The 23,060-nt window shown below is 48.9% G+C and overlaps 1 pseudogene; it reads left to right on the top strand.

Annotated features, from left to right (window-relative positions):
• Window positions 1–22,332, top strand: part of LOC142009764 (short transient receptor potential channel 4-like) — a 41,446-nt pseudogene extending 19,114 nt beyond the window's left edge.
• The last annotated feature ends 728 nt before the right edge of the window (window positions 22,333–23,060 follow it).

Here is a 23,060-nt window from a genome sequence, read left to right on the forward strand (position 1 = left end):
CACACGTCAATGTGACAAATGATTCCACGGCACACCCACCATTTTCAGCTGAATTGATTGTTCATAAACATCACAACTACTTACACGTACTATGATTACGGTCTTACTAGAGAGGTTTGCAACACAGTAGTCCATACAACAAGCGAAACAAGGATCAACTGCTTGAATGTTTCATGTCCACCACAGAATACACTGTCTTAGACAGGGAGCACAGACACATTTTCAAAACCTGCTCAATGCCGTGCTAGGGATGTCGAGCACATGAGTAACCACTGAAAATTTCAGCAGCTCCCCGATTGCTCGCGGGTGCAGGAGGTGGCTCCAAAAAGCAGGCACCCATCCCTGCCAGCCTATAGCAGCCAGGATGTGGCTTTTAAACCACGTCACAACTCCACAGGCTCCTGCTCACCCGCTTGCCACAGCAGGGAGTGGGGACGGGCTCCCCACCAGCTCCTTTGGGCCAGAAAGCAGCATTTCAGCTGCCTCCTGGCATGAAGGGGTATTGCGGGGTTGGCGTTTTCCCTTGCAGCTGCTCTGCAAAGAGCTGTTCTGTTTGGAATTTGATGAACCCCTGGCCAGCTGGGACTCAGGCAGCCTTGCTGCTTGGGCCCCAGCCAGTGTGTGATGACCAGCCTGCACTGACACACCCAGTGGTGGCTCTGCAGAGAGCCAAAGCAAGGGGAAATTGATAAGATTTCACCTCGCATTTGGACACTACCGGAAACCACTGGGCTAGATCCATGCCTGTGCCAGTATCCCAGAGGGATTAAGAAGCTGGGAATTAACCCCCCACCATGGGGGGATTCAGACACTGGTGCTGCACCTGTGTACAGAAAGAGGGGTATTGCCCCACCTGTGCCCCGTGGGCGAAAGCTCAAGCAGTGCCGAGCTGGGATCCAATGGAGCGTTCTCAGTGCCTCAGTTCCCCATGCTGCATGGCCATGCGACCAGAGCCTCAGCTCCACAGACGGGGACATACCAGTAACAGTGCTGACAAAATACAAGGGGGCAGTGTTGGGACAACATTCCCTTTCTGGCTGTGGCTGCCTCAGAAACACAGGGAGTGTGTGTATCTGCCAAAGGAAAGGGGGGACAGCCGACACACCCCTATGGAGTCAGCTCTACTGCATGGTGCATGCAAAGAGGCAGAAATCACATCACCCTCCAGACGTGAAGGCAGATCACCCCCACCACTGCACACAGCGTGAACCTTTCCCTCTTTGCTCCGATAACACAGGTCTAAGCCATTAATGTGGGGTCTGACGCTGCCCTTCCCCAGACTTCATGAGCATTGGTGCCCTTTGGGGAGGGGGCGTTATGGAGATAGGAACCCACTGGGAAGTTCAGATCCTTCATCTCAGCCCAGTGTAAATAGGGGGACCCTCTGTCTTCCTCACAGCCCCCACGAGGCTCAGGGATCTAGAGACGATCCTAAGGGGAACGTGCCCTTGGGTGTTTGTAAGGATGTGTTACTGTTTCCCTGTGTGAGCCAGTGGTAGGCACTACAACAGGGCTGGGCAGAATACTGCCCGTGGGCCAGATCCAGCCTGCAGCCACAGCAGGGAGCCTCAGATGGGCTCCCGGCCTTCCCAGCTCCCCCGCACGCTGCTCAGAAAAGCAGCTTCAGAGCCCTGTTTGTTTTTCAATAGCTGCAAGCCCAGGGTAGGAGGAGGGAAAGGTTGCACAGTCTGCCCTCACTCCCAGCCAATCCCATTGGCTGGTTTCTGGCCAATGGGAGCTTCCTGTTTGAAGCACACGCGCGTGCATGCATGCATACACACACACATACACAGCTGGTAGCTAGCTATTCACAGATGCACATGGCCCAGGCCATGGCCAGGCAGGCAGGGAGCCTGCCTGAGAAATCAGCTGGGCTGCTGGCCAGGAGCCAGCCAAGTAAGTCTCCCAGCCACAGCCTGCCTCTGGCACCCCAGCCCCTCCCGCCTTCCAACCCACTACCCCCCTCTTCCACCCACACCCCAAGTAACCCAAACCTACTGCCCTTTCTCCTGCCCCCATATCCTCTCCCAGGCCCTGGACCCCAATCCCCTGCCCCAGCTCACAATGTCCTCCAGCCCTAAGTCACAACCCAAAACCCTGCACCTTCTCCTGCACCCCAATCCCCTGTCCCAGGTCACAACCACCTCCTTCACCCAGCCTCTCCCAGACCCCACAATCTCTTGTGCTCTCCAGTTCCTGACCCTGAGCTCCCTTCTGCACCCAACCTCCATCTCAGACCCCACACCTGCTCCAGAGACATCATGGAAGAGTGCAGCCCTGGACCACTTCCCAAATTCTTAGCGTGTGACCCCCCCATCACATATTATCACCCACCCCTGCACTACTGCAACTGTCCTCTGGTTTTTCAGTAACACATTCACTGCATTGTCCCCCTCTAATTTATCGATGATGTAGCTAAAATATGAAGGACTTTGTCTGCAGGGGAGTACATGCAGCGAGTCCTTTGCTGTGAGGTTGTTGGCAGCTCTCTGTGGACCTTGCTTGTTGGCCCCTGTACACCCTGCAGCCTGTATGAAGAGTTGTAGGTTGCACCCTTACAGCCAGGTAACGTTCAGAAGACCCAGGGTGGAGGCTTTTGGCGGAGAAGCCTGCGGGAGACACTCCTGCATTGTTGTGTTGGTGTAGATAGGGAGTTCTGGTGCCCTCCTCCTCACCAGTCTTGTATGCTGTGGTCCATGCATGATGAGTTCCACTCCTGGCTTGCGCTGAAGCAGAGGCACTGTGCAAGGGTAGTAACCCAGCTAGTTTGGCTTTGGGTTGCAGACAAACAACTCCCTGCCCCTGCACTGGGCAGCTGCTGGTGGGCACTGCGAGGTGGTGAAGGTCTTGCTGCGGATGGGAGCTTCAGCAGCGGAGGAGGATGGTGTAGGTACCAAGGGCAGCTCCCAGTTCAAAATGCAGATGGTGTGAACCCAGTATGTAATGGCTGCCCGCTTTGGCCAGCAGCTTGGGCCCCCAAGAATCAAAAACACAAGCTCCCAGGGGCTGGGACACCCACTCGCCTCTGTAATCGGCACAAAGGAGGCCTGTAACACCCACTTGCCCAGGGCTTCAAATGTTCCTCCCTCGTTTCAGGGGGAAGTGCTCAGAAGAGCATCTCCCTTTGGCAGGGAAAGCTGCAGTCAGAATTTACATGCACACCCCTGATATGCACCTTTGTGTCTGAGCCTTTTCCCCTCTGGGGCGGGCACTAGCATTTCTGTGAGAGGCAAAGGCAAAGCATCTCCATGCCTGTTTGCATCTCTTCCCCACCTGTTTGTCTCTTGTAGACTAGTCTGGGGTGTGATTGTCGTTTGGTGAATTCTTTAATTCAAGGATGAAGAATTAATGGCCTCGAGCAGTGTAAAGCAGTGGTGGACAACCTGCAGCCCCCGGGGCACCACCTGGCTGTCTCCAGATATCTTTCACACACTGGGGCCCCTCACTTCTCTCCCGCCGGCATTTTAGCAATGCTCTGAATCACCTGTTTTACACTCATCCCCCCATAACTGCCCACAGGCAGACTCAGACCTGCCACCTCTGGAGCTTAATGCAGGAGCCTCCACAGTTTGAGGTAAAAATCACCTGGCTCTCAACTAAGGCTGTAGAGGAGACTGAATAAATGGTCCAGGTGCCATTACATGGGACAGCGACCCACCTCAGGCATGTGGGTTACACCCAGTCCTCTCCCACCCTCCTAGAGCTGGAACAGCTGCGAATAACTGATCTGCAGTGGTCCAACTCTGGGAAGATGGGACAAAGTGGGGACGGGGCAATCTGTACACTCTGAAAGTGCTGGGAGGGATGGCGAGGAGCAGGCAAGTGTGGGACTCTGGTGCCCCGGTGCACCAGAGGCGTGTCGGGGAGGGATGGGGTGCAGAGCTAGGTGTGTCCCTCCCGTGGGCTACAAGCTGCTTCAGCCCACTGAGGTGAAGGAGGGCCACTTGTGCAGCCCACTTACTGTTTGTGGTTGCCCCTCGCTGGTGCAGAGGCTGTGATGTTTCACTAGTAAACAACCGCCCTCTCCTCTTTCCTTCCAATAGTTCCAGGCTCCGTCAGTTCTCCATTTGGCGCCTGCTGTCCTGGCTGCCCAGAGACCCTGGAATTGTGCCACCACAGCAGGGACGATGCTGTGATGTGCGTCCCAGAACCTCAGAGAACACCAATAGACTCCAGGAGGCCTGCTCAAAGCCTCGGTCCCTCGCTCGGACTTCCTCTGTGGCTTTGCCCCAGGCTTTGCCTTGTAACGCTTTTCTTCTGCTCCTCGTTAGGAAGGAATGACAGCGATGCACCTGGCAGCCAAACATGGGCACGTCCATGTCCTGGAGGCCTTAAAGGGCAGTGTCTCCTGAGAAGCGCCGGCACCAAGGCGAGGGAGGGGTCACTTGTGCAGTGAGAAGGTGGGGAGGGGTTGCTGCCTATGGCTGTGTTGTGAAAATAATCGTTGTGTGGCCACAACTCAGCTGCTGAGTTGTCGCTGGGTCTGAAGTGAGTGTGACAACCTGGCTGCATGTTCCAGTGGAGATAGGGCGATGCAGCAAAGCAGGGCCATGCCTGGGACATGCAATTGCTGTTGGTTCGTCCCCGCTGTGCTGGGTACTGTGTGTAAACCTACTGAGAGGCAGCCCCTGCTCCAGTAAGTTCCAAAGAGCCCAGGCTGACAGAGGGTGGGGGAAAGGAAGCATTGTATCCCCATTGTATGGATGCAAGACTGAGGCCCAAAGAGACCCAGAGGAGATTTGAGGTTTCCAGAGGTGACTAGTGATTTTGAGAGCCTCAGTATTTGGATGCCCTAAAAGGACCTTAATTTTCAGAGGGTGGGTGCTCAGCCCTCCCACAGCTCGGGCGTACGTAGGGCTCTCAGCTTGAGCCCAACCCCAACACAGAGATCCAAAATTGCTAGTCTTTCTAGATGCCTCAGCTTCCGAACCCCAGGGCCCCACATCCAATCACATGCTTTAACAGAGGCGCCGGCTTTCTGTTGCTTTGTCAGGGGCCGTCTTTTCCTGATGCTGCACAGAGCCTTGCCCTGTCAATGGCGGATGCCAGATGCAGCAGACTCTTCCTGAAGCATTGTCCAGCCCCCAAAGCTGCTTCTCCTCCCCAGCTCTGTATTTCTCCCCACTGCCCCTTCTTTGTTTTCGTTCCTGTCATTCACACGTCTTCCATGGCCTCTCCCTTTGAACCTTCTTCCTTCCAGCTGGCAGGACCGTACCAGGCTTTGACTACTGAAAGTGAGTGCTCTGGATCATTGTAAAAAAACAAACTTCACGTGTCTTTCCTGACCTGCAGATGTGTTTTTCTTTCCCTTCCAAGACAGGATTTACCACCCTTCACGTGGCGGCTGTCTAAGGCCAGCTGGACTTCGTCCGAGAGATGCTCGCCAGGGGATTGGCCGCCATGCACAGCGAGCCTCCGAAACTCACCTCCGAAGGACAGCAGGTCAAGGAGCCAGGCAATGACCTGGGGGACAGATCGACACAGTGTTCTGAACCCTCTTGTGCATTTCCGTGGAGCCAAACAACGTAGGGGCAGGGCTTGTGTTACTGAGCCATTGGATCTCTCTCTCTGGTAGACCCAGGTCCTCTCCCCTGGCTGCTCAGCTGCTGCCCAAGTTAAGTCCACATCAGCTGGGCTCTCAGGCTATGTCTACACTAGCCTGGAAGGTCAACCTGCTCAGGGTCGATCTTTCAGGAGTTGATTTCACGCATCTGGTAGGGACGCGCAAAATCAACCTCCCCGGGGTCGCAGTCGCCCCCTGCACTCCTCACAAAACACGAGGCGTAAGGGAGGTCGACAGGAGAGGTTCTCCCATCCACCTTCCTCAGTTGGGATGGCCAAGTAAGAGTGCAGATACATCAGTTCTAGCTACACAATTACCATAGCTAGAATTGCGTGGCCGCAGTCGACTTACTTTGCCAAGTGTAGATACAGCCTCACTCTCTTCTATGCGGTGATGTTAGCCAGTGAACCGTCTTGGTTACAGATCCTCACCCCCCGACACACTCTCCTGGGCAGCCTTACAACACTCTTCTCTGCTGCACTGGAGGGCCCCTAGCCCCGGGACAGGCAGGCTGTGGAGCGCCCTCCCCAGATTCCCTGTGTCACATCGCATCACACTGCCTAATGCAGCTACCCAGGGCCCATGGTGCAGGGAGAAGGATTTACCCATTTTCAGTCTGGGAAACCTGCCTTTGCCGCTTCCCGTCTCTGTTTTCCTTGGCGCGGAGCAGGGCGTGGCTCTGTCTCCACAGGGAGGCTTTTCAAAGGGCCGGAAGTGGGAGGTGTGGACAGCAAATGCTGAGGTGGCAGCCTCCTGGTTCTAAGGCACTGATTGGAAGGGTTGGCTGTGCACGGAATTCACATGGCACACAACCCTCAGGCTGCAGCACTCGGTCCCACGGTGCTTTTTGTTGCAGAACTGGGGGGTGGGTAGAGCACGTTGGACCGCTCTTGCCAAAATACGCTGTTTAGTGGAAGCAGAAACATATTGGTTTCCATGAACTTTTCATCGGGAGGGCTTTGGGCTGGAGGCCAGGTCACTGGCCTGGAATTTTGGGAGCTCCAGATGTAAGACCCTGTTCTGTCTGATTTAGTGTTCTCTGGGATGAAAATGGCTGCTCTGAATCAGACACAACAGGGATTGTGCCTGGGCGTCCCACAGCAGTGCCCCCTCCGCTGGGCTGTAGAGTGACGCATGGTCTCGTGAAAACCTTCGAAAATGCTCAGAGTTGTTCCAATGCAGAATGAAAACAAAATTGGAAACTTCAGAAGTTGCCACAGACTGGAGTTGCACATTCCAGCCAGATCTAGAGGCAGGGGAAGGCCTGTAGACATTACATTGAGCTTGCCTGAGTGGTGTAAAGGGTTAGAAGCTCCTGGCTGAATTCAATCCACTCGCCAGGATCATCACACACATGCCACAGTGTAGCTCATGTGTGTGTGTGGCCCCACCTGTCCTTGGTGACAGGAGTGGCTGACAGCAAAAAGGTGTGAAAGCTTCACTGCTGGCCAGGCTGTGGCATATCCAAGGACATGCACAGGCAGTGTGTTTGGGTGATGCTGAGGTCGTCAGCAAGGGGCTCTGGGGTGGCCAACACAAGGCCTCCAGCATGAGGCTTAGTCACAAAGCAACCCCCCACTGAGCTCTGAGAGGACCCAGCATGATGGTGCACATGGAGGAGGCTGAAGCCAGGTTGCTGACTACTCAGGGCCTCCAGGAGGAAAGAACATAGACCATTAGGGCCTGGGTTCAGTTATGAGTAGCTGCTCTGGCTCCCAGCTTTTGCATGTGTAACTGCCCACAGGCAGGCTTGAACCTGAGATCTTTGGAGCTTAGTGCAGGAGCCTTGACAATTTGAGCCAAAAGCCAGCTGCCGCTCACCTGAGGCAGTAGAGGAAACTCACTCTTTCTCTGCATAAGTGGCCTGGGTGCCACTACCTGGGACCGTGACCCATGGCTTACACACGCTGGCAGGAAGTGTCTGGGAACTGTATGTGCAGGAGTCACCAGAGGAGCCCTGCCGCCGCCAGCTGTGCGATTTATCCCATTCAGGGTTCACGCCACTGCACCTGGCTGCCCAGTCAGGACACGAGAGCCTGGTCAAGCTGCTGCTCAACTACCCTGGCAGGCAAGTGGATTGTCAGACCAGCCTGCAGGTAAGAGACCAGCCCAGCCCGGCCACTCAGTCTGTGGCCCCTATGCTCACATAGGCACCAGCGTGCTCAGAGCTGGCTCAGCTTTGATTCTTGAAACATCAGTGCTGGGCTGAGAATCTCCCTGGCAGCTTCCACCTCCCATGAGCGGAGGAGTGAAGGAGAAGACCCAGAAAGGGCAAAGATTCAGGGACGAGGATCCATGGGGCAGAGCAGGGATGGGAGAGGGAAGAAGATGTGGGGGGCAGAACGAATGTGGGGAGGAGAGAAGGAGGCTCAGGGCCTGCCTCACGGGGAGCTCCACGTCCTCCACTGGCTGCCGTCGGACTCCCCCACAGCTGATGCTAACCAAGCCCTCTGGGCGCCTCTCAGGGCCTTGCTTCTCTGACCCCAGTGCTCAGCCTCTCTCCTGGCTCTAAGTGAGATGCCTCTTCGCACCGTCTGCCAGAGGCTTTGGATGACTTTCTAGTCCCGTCAGTGACCGTGTCTCTGTCCCAAGCCCTGTCAAATACTCACCCATCCTCTTGCACTCAGGGCATTACCCCTCTCCCCCTGGCAGCTCAGCACAGGCACACCGCTGTCATGGGGCTGCTCCTCAGCAAACCCACCTCCCAGCTGCACCTCCAAGACAGAGGAGGACGGACATGCCTCCTCGTGGTGGCTGCCAATGGCCACGTTGAGACAGTGCAGGTGCTGCTGGGCCGGGGCAGAGATCAACGGCACCAACAAGGCACTGCAGCAGCTTGCATGGCTGGTGTTGCGTTATGGGCAATCTCTTCTCATGGAGAGTCACTCGCCTAGCCTTGGTCTCACATAATACACTTATCAATAAACTACTCAAATACAACTTAGATGGGGCTACTATAAGGTGGGTGAACAACTGGCTGGATAACCGTACCCAGAGAGTAGTTATTAATGGTTTTCAATCCTGCTGGAAAAGTATAACTAGTGGGGTTCCGCAGGGGTCTGTTTTAGGACCGGTTCTGTTCAATATCTTCATTAACGATTTAGATATTGACATAGAAAGTACACTTACTAAGTTTGCAGATGATACCAAGCTGGGAGGCGTTGCAACTTCTTTGGAGGATAGGGTCATAATTCAAAAGGATCTGGATAAACTGGAGAAATGGGCTGAGGTAAACAGGATAAAGCTGAATAAGGACAAATGCAAAGTGCTCCACTTAGGAAGGAACAATCAGTGTCACACATACAGAATGGGAAAGGACTGCCTAGGAATGAGTACAGCAGAAAGGGATCAAGGGGTTATAGTGGACTACAAGATAAATAGGAGTCAACAGTGTGATGCTGTTGCAAAAAAAGCAAACATGATTCTAGGATGCATTAACAGGTGTGTTGTGAACAAAACACAAGAAGTCATTCTCCTGCTCTGCTCTGCGCTGGTGAGACCTCAGCTGGAGTATTGTGTCCAGTTCTGGGCACCGCAGTTCATGAAGGATGTGGAGAAATTGGAGAGGGTCCAGAGGAGAGCAATGAGAATGATCAAAGGTCAGGAGAACAGGACCTATGGAGAAAGGCTGAAGGAACTGGGCTTGTTTAGTTTGGAAAAGAGAAGATTGAGGGGGGACATGATAGCAGTTTTCAGGTATCTAAAAGGGTGTCATAAGGCAGAGGGAGGGAACTTGTTCTTTCTTGCCTCTGAGGATAGAACAAGAGGCAATGGACTTAAATTGCAGCAGGGAAGTTTCAGGTTGGACATTAGGAAAAAGTTCCTAACTGTCAGGGTGCTCAAACACTGGAACGAATTGCCAAGGGAGGTGGTAGAATCTCCATCACTGGAGATAATTAAGAAGAGGTTAGATAGATGACTTTCAGGGATGGTCTAGAAAGTGCTTGGTCCTGCCATGAGGGCAGGGGGCAGGACTCGATGGCCTCTTGAGGTCCCTTCCAGTCCTACTCTTCTATGATTCTATGATTCTATGTCATGAGGGACGCTACATACAGTCTGCAAATCCCATGCCCTGCGTTCCAGGGCTCCTAAGAGCAGCACTGCTCTCTAACAGATCAGGCTGGTTAGCAGAGGGCCCACAGCACCCACAGCAGGCAGCAAGTGTTTCTATGGGTGGCGCACATCCGCACATGAGTTGGTGCCGATGACAAAATTAGTCCGCCTTGGATGGAAAAAACTGCATGGGTCCTTGCGAAAGCCAAGTCAGCCGAATGGGATGACAGTTTCTGGTGAAAGACAGTTCTGGTGAAAGACAGTTCTATCCCCCCTGGTGCCCCTCCCCAGTGTGTGAGTTCCTGGTGACAGGAGTCGATAGATGCTGACTTTTCACTGCATGGCCTTTTGTTCCACAGCAGGACTGGGGCCCATTGCACTTCGCTGCCAAATCAGGTTTCCTGGCCAGCGTTCAGCTGCTCGTGCAGAGTGGTGCCATGCCCACACTCGACTCCAAAGAGGGGAAGATACCTATCCAGTATGTAGCCGCTGGGAACCATCAAGAACTAGTGAGCTTCCTGCTGAAAAGAGTACCGCCACTTTGAAACTGATGGGGGACAGAAAGGTAGGCAGACCCTGAGCTCTGGAAAGTGACCTGGGCAAACCCTAAGCCAGGACTCATACATCCTGCTCTGGTTTGCAAAATCCAACCCTTGGAGCCTAGTAATTTATAGAGACTTCTATCACATCAATGGTAGCCCTGATGGTGAGGTTCCCGGAGCTCAGAGACTAATGGTACTACAGGTTGAACATCTGTTGTCTGGCATCCTTGGGACCTAAATGGTGCCAGACGAGAGAATTTGCCAGACCGCGGGAGGTCAACATTTTCTAGCACATTACCAACACTTCTGCTGCTTACTGGGCTCTTAGAAGACATTTAGGGGTAAATTACTGCTAAAGAACAGCACAGAACACTGACAGCCAGGACTGGTGGCTGTAAACAAACTTTATGGAGCCATGGGAAACCTGGCCATACCGCAAGTAGTCATCCGACTAACTAAAATCATGTTAGATGACACGTGTTGCTGGAAGAGAGAGTTCCTGATTAGAGAGGTTCAACTGTAAAGACTAGAGTCAGGTAAAAATTTTAATTCAAAACTTTATTTTGTGTGAAAAATGCAGATTTAGCAATACTGAGCAGTTTCATGAATTGGTGTCTGTTTCTGCTGATTGGTTGGTTGGGGAGAAAATTCTGAAAACATCAAAATGTTTCATCTGACATGTTCAAAATTAAACATTTCAAAGTTTCCATTGGAAATGAATTTCCACTTCAAAGTGTCCTTTCATTTTATTTTAATAAATTAGAAGTTTTAAAAATAGTCCAACTTGAAATTAAACATTTTGATTTTGTTGGAATAAAACATTTTGTTCAGCCTAAATTGAAAAGATAGTGGATTTCTCAATGCCTAAAAAATTGTCAAAATTGCCAATAAACATAAAAACCCATTGTTCTTCCAACAGTATAAGAACCAGCCTGATGGGAGGTTGACCTGATCAGACACTCCTCTCCCTTCTTTCTAGAAGCTGAAAGAAATGCTCCTGGATATTAGTTCCTCACAGCCAACTTTTATATGATGGTGCCTTCTCCATCTCTGGTGGAAGATATGTGAATATTCATGGCACTTTGGAAATGCTCCTCTAAAATTGGATTTTTTTCACTTAGTTATCTATTAAATCCAGAGTTGAGGTGTGGCCTCTGAGCACAGACCTTTGTGTTCTCATATCAGCTCAGATGATAAATCCTTTTGTGGGTTTAGGAGGTAACCTAAGCTCTGCCTCAGTTTCACCATATGTAAAGCAGTGGTACTGATACTGCCCCTACCCAGGGCTGTGTTGTGGGTCAGTCAATGTTTGTAAAGTGTTACATGTTGTTGCTGCATTACAGTAGTATCTGGAGATGGTCCCTGCATCAAACACTTTGTAAATAGACAACACAAACAGTAGGGGGAATGGCAATATTGTTATACCCATTTTACAGAAAAAGGCTTGAAATACCCAAGAGGTTCCATGATTTGGCCAAGGTTGAAGAGGAAGCTTGTAGCAGATCTGGGAATTGAATCCTCATCTCTTGAGTCCTGTCCAGTGCCTTAAATATGAAACTATCCTTCCTCTTTTTGTTACTACTAAAACCTTTGTTGTTTTTTTTCCCGTTTGGCTTTGACCTTATGGTTTGTGGGAAGCTCAACAACAACAAGGTAACTGAGGAGTTTGTCCTTCACTCTTCTGCTCCCCTGGACACAGCTGTCAAGCTTTCCTGGGCATTCAACATGGCTGCCCTAAAGGAGAAGGAACGTGCCAAAGACCTGCTGATGGCTGCTAACTACACTGAGAGCATGGCCACTGAGCTCCTGACACCGGCCTCTGGAGGTAAAAGTGCTGGCTACCTTCTCCGAGCAGTGAATCACAGAATCACAGAATCCCTGGGCTGGAAGGGACCTCTGGAGGTCATCTAGTCCAGCCCCCTGCTTTAAGCAGGATCAACCCCCACTAAGTCATCCCAGCCAGGACCTTGTCCAGCCGGGACTTAAAAACCTCAAGGGATGGAGAATCCACCACCGCTCTAGGCAACGCATTCCAATGCTTCACCACCCTCTTGGTTCCAATGCTTCACCAGTGGATCGCAGAGGCAGCACCATGCTGGAGTCCCTGGTTGACTGTGAACAGCAAGAGGTAGCAGTGCATCCAGCTGTGCAGAAATACCTGACGGAAGTCTGGTACAGGCGCCTGAAGTGGGCCCCCTGGAAAACAGACCTCTTGTTCTTCTGCTTCCTTGTGTGCCCTCCCATGTGGCTAGTTTTCTCCCTGCCCCTGAAACACAGGCTTAATAAAATTCCCATCATGAAGTTCATGAGCCACTTGGCATTTCATATCTTCTGGCTCATCCTCTTCATCCTGACCACAATGTATCCCCCACTTAGCCCCATCTACGAAGGTCACATGGTGCCACACGGGAATGAGTGGTTGCTCTTAGCCTAGCTGTTGGGGATGCTGGTTACAGAGCTCACCCATTCTGGAGAAAGGGCCTGCTTGGCTTGGATCAGCGTATTTGTCTTGGGTTTCTCTGCCACTGCTTTGCTTTGCCATTTGCTGGGCTCAATTTTGCCAGCACGGATAGTTTGCTCTCCCTCTTTGCCAGGAACACTTTATTTGGGGTGGCCATGACCCTCTCCTTTGTGTAGCTCCTGGAGTTCCTTCTCTTCCACCACCTCTTTGGCCCTTGAGCTGTCATAATCTGGAACCTCATGAAGGATCTCACCAGGTTCGCAGTCATCCTAGCTTTGTTTCACATAGCCTTCACCATGCAGCTGTCATCCGTCTACCAGCCAGACTATCTCGAACCAAAGACCAACCTCTCAGCAGCTGATGGGAACACGACTGTGACCATTGCTATTCAGGACCCTGTGGTCATGTTATTCTTCTCATCGTTTGGCCTCACTGACCATCAGTTCCTGCCCACACTCAGCAGAATACCTCAGTTTATTTTTGTCATCATCCATTTTGTGTTTGGGGTCTACCTGACTGTGACCTTGATTGTGCTGATTGACCTGCTGATCACCATGATGAGTGACAACTACCAGAGGATAGAGGCCCAGTCTGACATGGAGTGGAAGTTTGGCAGAGCCATGCTCATCAGGAACCTGACTCGGAAGTCTGGAACACCTTTCCCCTTCAACCTCTTCACAAATCTTTTCTACTATATCAAAATACTTTGCAAACACAGAGGTACAACAGTAAATTTATATGTAGATTTGTGTCACAGCATTTTTTTATGTTGCAGTCCTGAGCATGTTCACAAAGCCTCATGGAGAAATGAAAAGAAGTGGTGGAAAGGCAGCAGCTGTAAAGCTATGGCCACGCTAGCGAGTTTTGCCGACAAAATCACAGTTTTGTCAACAAAAACTGATGGAACATCCACATACAAAATGCATTTTAACAACAGTCTGTCGATAACAGTCGACACTTCCACCAATAATCTTCTGCCTCTCCCAGATGAGGAAGAGTGCCACGGTTTCTGTCAGCAAAAAAGCTGTGTGGATGCTCGGGTGGGGCGGCGGGGTCGGGGGGTTGGTCCTTCTCTTGACAGAGAGAGTGCCCAGGACAGTGGGCAGCCCTGTCTCCTGAGCTTCTGGGTGCCTCTTTTGTTGAGAGAGCGGACAGGCAGTCTGGCCACTCTGTCCACAGAGCAACACACTCTTCCAGTTGGCTTTTGTGTGTGGCTGCACTCTGTCGACAGAAATTTTGTTGGGAAATCTCTCATGACAGTGATGTCCATCAGTGGATTGCTGTAGTTAACTGTAGCTCCAGTGTTTTTAGGGAGACTTTGTAAGTGGGAACATAGCATATGGTATTATTTAGATTTATTTAAGGTCCTTATTGAGGGGCAGTCTGTGCTTTACCAGGGCCCACAGTTACGGCTTAATTCTGCCCTCACTTACAGTCAAGCAGCTCCAGTGAGGTGGAAACTGAAACATGATCACACTGTTCCTTACACTACAGACGAGAGTTTTGTGGAAACTTGATTTTTACAGTATGTGGGGAATCAGGTGACTCCGAAAAAAAAAATCTCTTCCAAAATGGACCAAAAACCAAATTCTGGAAAAGAAAAACCCACCTGAGGTGAATCAACGCATTTCATTCCAATTTTGACATTTTATATGATAAAATAAATTTCTAATTGAAAAGTGATTTCAAAACAAAAAAAAATGCAAATGTTCCATCAAACAAGGTCAAAATGGAATGTTTCAACCTCAGTCCAAATCCCCCCTTTTTTTTTAGTTCCCCGAAACTAAACCAATGCAGTTCCAGTGAAATGTTTCGCCTCCAGTAAATCAGGACTTTAACAACAAAGGTTCCATCAGAAAATTTCCAGCCGGTTTGCAACAGATCAGATAAATTCCAGGTGAACCACCAGTGGGTGTCTAGTCTGGATAACACAGAACCTCTGGTAGAATTCACAGTAATATGCACGTGTTACCATGGTGCATAGTAACTTTATACCATTCTCCCACATTTCATGCAATGCAGCAAAGTATGTTCTGCTCATCTGCACCTAGATGGAGGCTAGTACAAGTTGTACATCTAAAAGCCAGGATTCTCTGGGCTAGCAACATCTGTGGAGACGGTGGTAGCGGGGCCAGCATCTGTCAGCCTGGCCAGGAATGGCGTTTGTCAGCCTGGCCAGGGCCAGTCTGTCTGCTTTGCCCAGGGCAGAGCCATAACTGGGGCTGGAGCCCACAGTGGCAGAGCTGGAGCTGGCAGCGTGGAGGCTGCAGCCTGTGGCAGCCAGGCTGGGAGTTGGGGGAGCCAGCTGAGGCTGGAATCGAGGCAGTGGTGGGCTGGGGTGCCAGTGGCAGGGGACCTCCCCTGGTCTGGCAAATCCCCTAGTCTGGGACCAGTCACGTCTTGAGGGGGCTGACCCAGGGACATGCAACCTGTAGTGTGTAATACAGAGGTTTGGGATACACAGGAAATGATCATCTCCAAGAAATATATCTTGCCAATATGGACAGCAGGCTCTCCGTGAGGCCCAGGCAACTTCTATACCCCCAGCACCGTTTGCTACAGGGCAGGAGAGACAGTTAGCTCCTCAGAGCTTGGTTCACCGCTCCTCCCATATTCATTGGCCTATCTGCTCCACTGTCCTCACCCCTGAGCATCACGTATCATGGACTGGATGCTGATGTAACTTTGCCTGTCTTTTTCTGAAATGATGCCCCTGCTCCGGGCGTCAGTGGGGCTAGATGAGGGCTGGCCTGAGTCAGGGAAGACTCTCTCCAAGCCTGTTGGAAACTCTTATTTTCAGGGAAAGGAAGAATCTGGCACCTGACCTCTTAAAGAGATACACCTGGGTCCTTTGTCATAGACATACGAGAGAATGGGTTATAAGTGCCCTCGTGTGACTTGAGGCTGCTGAATTACATCACCTGAGAGATTAGTTTAAATGTATTTTTAAAATAAAGATTGGGGGTGGAGGTTCTGCATTTACATTTTACTGACACCAGTTAGATTGGGAATGTTTCAGGAAATGTGGTATCATTGCATTGGTGCGTTTTTCATATACGTAGTCCTGTCCTACATGAATGTTACAGGGATAGCTCTTAACTCCTCCTTCCCATATCAGAACCAAGCATGCATAATTTCACCAAGCTGATAAGAAGCATCATAGTGTTACATTTCCAAGTAGCTCTTGAAACAGGATATAGAATGATAATCCCAGATAAAAAGGGTATTGAACTGGCATTAATATTGAGCATGTGCCAGTGATTTAAGGGTCATTACACAGAAGCTGTAATGATCCCAAAACCAAGCATTGCCAATCCAGGAAATTCAATTAAGGTTAAATTTGAAAAGAAATCCGATCGTGCTACAGACTGGCAATGTAAGGCACCCAAACATTAGCTTCCCTGAGGAGACACCATGGAATCATCATGCACTTGGGCTTAGCGCGTAAGAGAGTCCGGGAACAAACTAAACTGCTTTCTGAGGTTGCATTGGACTCTTCCTTTCCTTTTTCCACTCTCATGCTGGGCAGATTTAAGAAACTTGCTTCAATGCTGAAAACAAACAGTCCTATTGCTCGAGACACTGAAATCTAAACTGGCCTGGGCTTTTGAAAATATACCATTAAAGACAATCCTGCCCTGCTCCGGCCTGGGTCTGTAGACAAGATAAGCTAATGAATCTTTCCCATCTACAGTTTCTGTGGATCTATGAGAAAATGTGATCCCAGGAGACTGATGGCCTGATCCTGAGAAATGAAGTCAATGGATTAGACTTCACCCCAAACAGACCTACTATATAAATAGGTTTGTGTCAGGGCTATTTGCTGGCATCAGCCCCATTCTCAGTTATTTCAGACCCTCTTGGCATTTGAAGTGGTGATTTTCCAGCAAATTCTGGATTGCATTCCCTTCCCTGTTTTTCCCAGCTGTCTGGTTCAGAAATGTGGCCCAATGTTTCGTACTGCAGGGCCAGAGTACTACAGAGAGGAGCAAACATCTGAAAAAATATTCTGCTCAGATAGTTGCTCCAATGAAAACCTAACTTCTCAGCATTCACTGACTTGCTGTGTTTACACTGGGTGAGTGTACCCAGAGAATGTATTCATAGCAGGAAAGCTGGTGTGAACAAACAATGTTAAGTGAATCTGAGAAAATAGTTTTCGTACGTGAATTTTGCAGCCACCATTCTAAGTGTTACATGGTCCTGACAAAGATCAGAAGCATTGTTCTGTACCAAATCTAAGCTAAACAGGTATGAAACCACCGCAGAGCAAGAATTATTCACCAGAACTAATTGGCAAGTAATATCTAATAATTACATTCAAGAAAATTCTGAACTGCTCACAGACAATTTGCAAATGGAAAAAGAAGCTAAAATCAGTGAAAGTGTTATTAATTGTGAATCTAGTCCACTTTTACTTCAGTGTATTAGCAAAGGACATGCTGTATTGGGACAGATGTTGTATAACTTTTAAAATGAAAAATGGCAGTCTTTGGCAAAATAGAAATTTCCATGACAAATGACTGATTTTCACCAAAAAAAATCATTTTTTTCATGAAAAACAAAGGACACCCCATCTTGAAAAAACTGAGATATTTCATAACTGAAAACCAAAAATTTTTCAAGTCAGTCAGACGAATATTTTCAGAAAACCAACCATTTTGCCTGACTGAAATTTTTTAGTTTCTGAAAACTGTAAACATTGAGGTGTTTTAACAACACACACACACACACACACACACACACACACACACACACACACACACACACACAAAACCCAAAATCCTGACAAAAATGGTTTTTTCTTTAAATTTCATCCCAAACCATTTTTGGTGACAGGGCACTTCCCAAAACTAGCTATGATATCTAGACACTCAGGTCCCTAAAGTTGGCTTCCTAAAAATCCACATGGAAACATCCAAATAGATGCTTCTTTTTCGGAGACTAGATGCATATTCATGGGCTGAGCTGTAGGCACCATGGCTTCAAAATGATAACAGTAACCCCCAGATGTTCTCTGACTGTCATTCAGGGACACTAAATTAAAGATAGCTAATGCTTTTTCTACTTGGGTGTCAAAGAGGTAGTTCAATCATTCCTTCCTGAGCATTGCTGATCTTTCCACTGTGATCCAGTAGGCCCACCTGCTAGGGACACGCAGTGAAAAAGTAACTTGAAAATAGTCAGTAACAACTATCTGTATCTACTAATGAATCATTTATCACAACTATTTGAACAACTCCATGCCCAAATTGACCTGAAGCCATGCCATTGCTAAGATATTTCGTTTTGTCTCAGTCTCGTCAACCAGCTGTAGAAATCTCCTTGGACAGCCTAGTCTTTGGAGTTGTCCTGGTCCAGAAGACCCACAGAAACTTTGAATAAACTTCCAAGCTGAGTGACTCTTCCTTATACCTCTGAAATCTCCAAGGTGTTGTCTATCCCTAATTTCCTGTGTAAGGGCAGAGTGGGTTTTTGGTATAAACAACATGTATCTCGCACACCAGCTAGTACAATTGTCAAAAACAAAATCCTAATGCAAGCATGGGAGAATGGGAAGGTAAGTCCTCACTGTGAGGGTTAGGATCATGTGTGTACAGAATGCTACTCAGCTGAGGTTCTGTGCTCCTCCAAGGTAACCTGTGCTCCACTGAAGGGAGCGAACTGAAAAACGAAGAGGAAGACACGGACAGTGCTTCCAATACACAATCCATCAAATGCTGGCTCACACATTGATGGGTTGGATTAAGGTCACTGCCAAGAGGATAACACGAGCATCACCAGAAGGTATGGACCCTTTGCTGAGTCATATGATGGAAACCCACAATAGACCTCCAGAAGGGGACCAGAATACATAGGGTGGCCAGTAGGATACACCTCAGAAATGGCCAAAGGCAAACACAGGAGAAATACCAAGGGAAGGGCAATGCTAACTGGAAGAGGCTGCTGATTATGGAATGGAAAGAAGGCTCCATTGCTGGAGGTTAACACTTGGGGAACAAACCTCTTTTCGATGATTTAGAAACACCTTAATGAATCCTTTTCCATCTCCTGGATTCTAAATCTTTCCCTCATAAAGTTGAGTAGTTGACACTTAATGTACCTATTGTTTTTCTTCTGTATTGCTGGGATCGTTAGGCTATGTCTACACAGCAGCACTATTTCAGAATAAGCAATTCCAGAAGAGATTTTCTGGAGTAGCATATTTTGAAATAGTACATCTATACACAAAGGCTACATCTACACTACAGAGATCTTTGAAAAGAAGCTCTTCCAGAAGACCTAATTTTTCAGAAGAATGTGTCCACACACAAAAAAGCGGATCAAAAGAGTGATCTGCTCTTTCGAAAGAGAGCATCCACACAGCCCCCACTCTTTCAAAAGAACAGGCCAGCAATCAAAAATGAAGACTGTTCTTTCAAAAGAAGGGCCTGGTGGAGAGTCTATGTAGGTTTTCTTTCAAAAGAAGCTTTTGAAAGGGGGTGTTTTTCCTTGAAATAGGAAAGGAAGAGTGATTTTGAAAGAAGGGACGCATTCTTTAAATTTACTTTTGAAAGAATTGTTTTTTTGTGTGTAGACACTCCATGGGCTCTTTCGAAAGAGCCTTCTTCTTTCAAAATATCTTTCAAAAGAACTTGCTAGTGTAGACGCAGCTAATGCGCGTTGAAATAACACTCAGCTCTTTTGAACCAGAGCATCCACACTGATTGGATGCTGAATCGCATTTGAGGCACCCTGGGGAGGCTTCCTATTTCTAAATAGCCCCTATTCTCTGTCTATACAGCTTCTGTTCTGAAACAGCTCTTTTGGAATAGGCCCTATTCCTTGTAGAATGAGGTCTACAGAACTCAAAATAAGCCATCCACTATTTCAAAATTAATTTTGAAATAGCGGTTTTGCTGTGTAGACACTCACAAAGCTATTTTGGAATAGCGGCCTTTATTCCAAACTAACTTTTCTGTGTAGACACACCCTTAGATTGCTACTGCCATCGGTCTCTTTTCTGCTATATCTGCTGGTACAAATAGCCTTTCCTTATGCAGCTCCTGCCTTCCTGTATCTCTCCAGCACACTGATTCTCCGTATTTGTTCACACAGCTGGAAGAGTCTCTCTTCCTCCCTTATCTTGGCATCAGAAGTTTCTGTCCTCCTTTGTGGTCCTTTGTTGTTCCACTTCCTATGAGTATTTTCCATTTTGGGAAGTACTGTGGCTGAAAGGTGCTCTGCAGAATGAACTTGTGCATGTGCTACCATATCTAGGCACAACAGAGCACACTAAAGATGGATTCATTTCTCTGCCTGCCTTTGCTTCAGTGCCGTTGGTTCATACACTTAGGAGTCAGTTTTCAAAGTGGTGGGAGGGAGGGGGCTTTGGCCAGCACTGCTTATGTTTTCAACGGAGAGGCCAAACTGAACATTAGTGTAACACAACATTTCACTAGCAAGGCTCTCCCCAAAGGTTCCTCCTCCCCTGCTGCTGTTATCTTGCTTGGCTAGGAACTTACCATGCTGCTGGCGGCAGCTGGAAGGGAGGTTTTTTTTGTTTTTGCTTTTTTCAGATGTTAGGCCAACCTTGTTAGTTTGAAGAGAGGAAACCAGATGTTGGCAAATCAGATAAACACGATGGAACTCCGCAGCGCATTCAGAATGAATTTTGGAGGGTGGAGAGGGACACCTCTTTGGTGAAAAAGAGCCTCTTCTTTCATTGCCTTACCAATAGAAGAGTAGAAGATGGGGGGTTTCCATCACTGCCAGCTCTCTCTCTTTCTCACTACACCCTCACTAGGGATGAGATTAAGCATGTCTCCTACCTCATCCTCAGGCCGCTGTGAGCCTGCCCTATCACAGAGACACGCAGGAAGTGCTGTGCCTGGGTGGGCTGGAATACATTTTTCACTGCAGAAAGAGCATGTTTCACAGAGTCAAAAATCAGAGACACATTTATTCTTGATTCATATTTGTTTCCTATGAGTTGCTGCCTCACCAGTCTAGACTGAGACCAGCTTAATTTGCGTAGTCACTGGCAGCATTGAGACAGGCTAGATTTGCACTCATAAACCCAGGGATGAAAGGCTTAATTGCCCCTTTACCAAACCACTGCTCTCTACATGGGAGCATCGAGTATACCTCTATGGTCAGCCTCTTTTCAGCAAGCAATCCTCTTACATCAGACTCAATCATTGCATGAACTATAGAACATTACTATCACCTATATAGTACATCATACAGTTAACTCTAAGTAACATATTTTACTGGATAATTTGATAACTTGCACAAGTTTCTTTCCTCAGTCCTGAGAGCCTGAGAGTTTAAGGCCTTAGTAATTTCCACAGCTACAAATAATATCACACAATATATTTTACAATCTTGAATTTGTGAGGTTCTATAAACCAACACATGCAGACGACAAAATTGACAACCACCCTGGAAACGACTTTGAGATTTTTGCTCCAACGGCAGACGTCCACCACCTGAACAAAATGGAAATTACCTTCATAGCACTATTGGGTTCCATGGAGACGGCCTACTCGTTATCGAGTGGCTGCCAAGAGAAAGGGAGACTGTGGGGTAGACTCTTTGTAGTTCTCCAGCTATTAGAAGCTATATATTCTCGAACACCTGAGCTGGGCTGATTTCATCCAGGTGAGAACAATGGTGTCTGATATCTACACTAAACCAACTCTCCCAAGGAGAACAGTATCAGAGAAATAGCTATGTTAGTCTATATTCTATCAAAACAAAAAAGCAGCCAAGTAGCACTTAAAAGACTAACAAAATAATTTATTAGGTGGTGAGCTTTCGTGGGACAGACCCACCTCTTCAGACCATAGCCGTACCAGAACAGACTCAAGATTTAAGGCACAGAGAACCAAAAATAGTTATTAAGGTTGACAAATCAGAAAAATTGTAATCAAGGTGGGCAAATCAGAAGAGCAGAGGGGTGGGGAGGTTGAAGGCAAGATAAAACAAAGTATGTCAAAGAGTGCTTATAATGGGCCAGTTAATTGCTGTCCTGGTTCAAACCAGGTGTTAATGTGTTGCATTTGAATGGAAAAGAGAGTTCCGCACTCTCTCTCTGGAGGCGATCCAAAAAGTTCCCTTGCAGCAAAACACAGACTTTCAGGTCATTAACAGAATGGCCCAGGGAGAGGGACGCCAAGGAAAGAAGCCTTGGTGCATGGGGGGGTGAGTTTCTCTCCTTGCTCTTTTATCAATCTCTTCTTCTGTCCACAGGTGGGCACATTCAAAGCCCTCTGCAAGCTGGGCCACTGCATGTTGAGCAGGCAGTAGACTGGGAAGTGTGGCTCTCCACTATTACTCCTTGAAAGGGCAACTGGACAGAGCCTGGCTGGAGAGGGAGTGATCCGGTCCCTGTGAGGAGAAGAGGGGCGTGTAGCCTGTTCATCAGCTGGTGACTGGACAGAACGCGTGCAGGCCCTAGCCTACTTGCACCCACCTCAGCAATTGCCATGATGTTTGTCCTCTCGAAGCTGCCTGAATGTGGTGGGGAGTTGACACCACATTGTAGGTCCAAATGGAATACAATAAAGAATATTTTCTCTGTTCCCTCCATGTCCGAGTCTGTTTGGCTTCTTGTACTCACAGTTCTCCCTCTGGAGCACGATCCTGAGAGGTACAGCGTGTCTCTGGCAAGAGGAGAAGTACCTCTGCTGGAGCCCAGCATTGAGGGGCTCAGTTTGTCAGAGGGTTGAAACCTCATCTGGGGATTCTGGCTGGTCAGACACGACCTCCTCCAGTATGGAGAGGTGGTCGTGCAACATGTACTCAAGAAGGACATTTCCCCTGACGGCTCAGATTTAGCTTCTGGTTTCTCACTGCTCTGTGGATGTGGCAGCATTACCGTACCTGTTCTGCAGGTGTTAGAGGGAGTCACTGGGCTGGGGAGACGGGAAGAACCAGAACCAGGCTGGCAGGACAACCCAGGTTAGAGAAATGTCCTCCTGTGCAAAAACCCAGACCTCACTTCACTGCCAGCTGCAGCATAGTGAAGAATTGGGTTATCCTCCCACGATGCAATTGTGTAAGCTGCTGTCACATCCTCCCGGTATGAAGGCTATAAATTCTACTCCCCCTACACAGCCACACCCACCCACAACTTTGCTCCCTTGCTCAGGGGTTAGGACAGCAGCCCACCACAGTCATTACCACAGGGCAGGGACTGTTGGAAGCAAGCCACAACAGAAGAACTGGGCCAGCTAGGAGAATGTGCCACATAACGTCTCCTTGGAAAGGGCCTGTCTGGTTTGTTCTCTCTTGGAGTTTCCAGAGGCAGGAGACCCAAGTCAGCTTCCTGTGGAGCCAAAGCTGTCCTGTCCCTTGGATGGTTTGGGGCAGCTGTTCCACACCGTGTGTTTTGGGGAGGCCCTGTGGTGGCCATCACAACCATCCTGTGGGCAGGACCTGTGTGGGGGACCAGGCA

The sequence above is a fragment of the Carettochelys insculpta genome, chromosome 2, assembly GCF_033958435.1.
Source record: "Carettochelys insculpta isolate YL-2023 chromosome 2, ASM3395843v1, whole genome shotgun sequence".
In the NCBI taxonomy this organism is placed as follows: Eukaryota; Metazoa; Chordata; order Testudines; family Carettochelyidae; genus Carettochelys; species Carettochelys insculpta.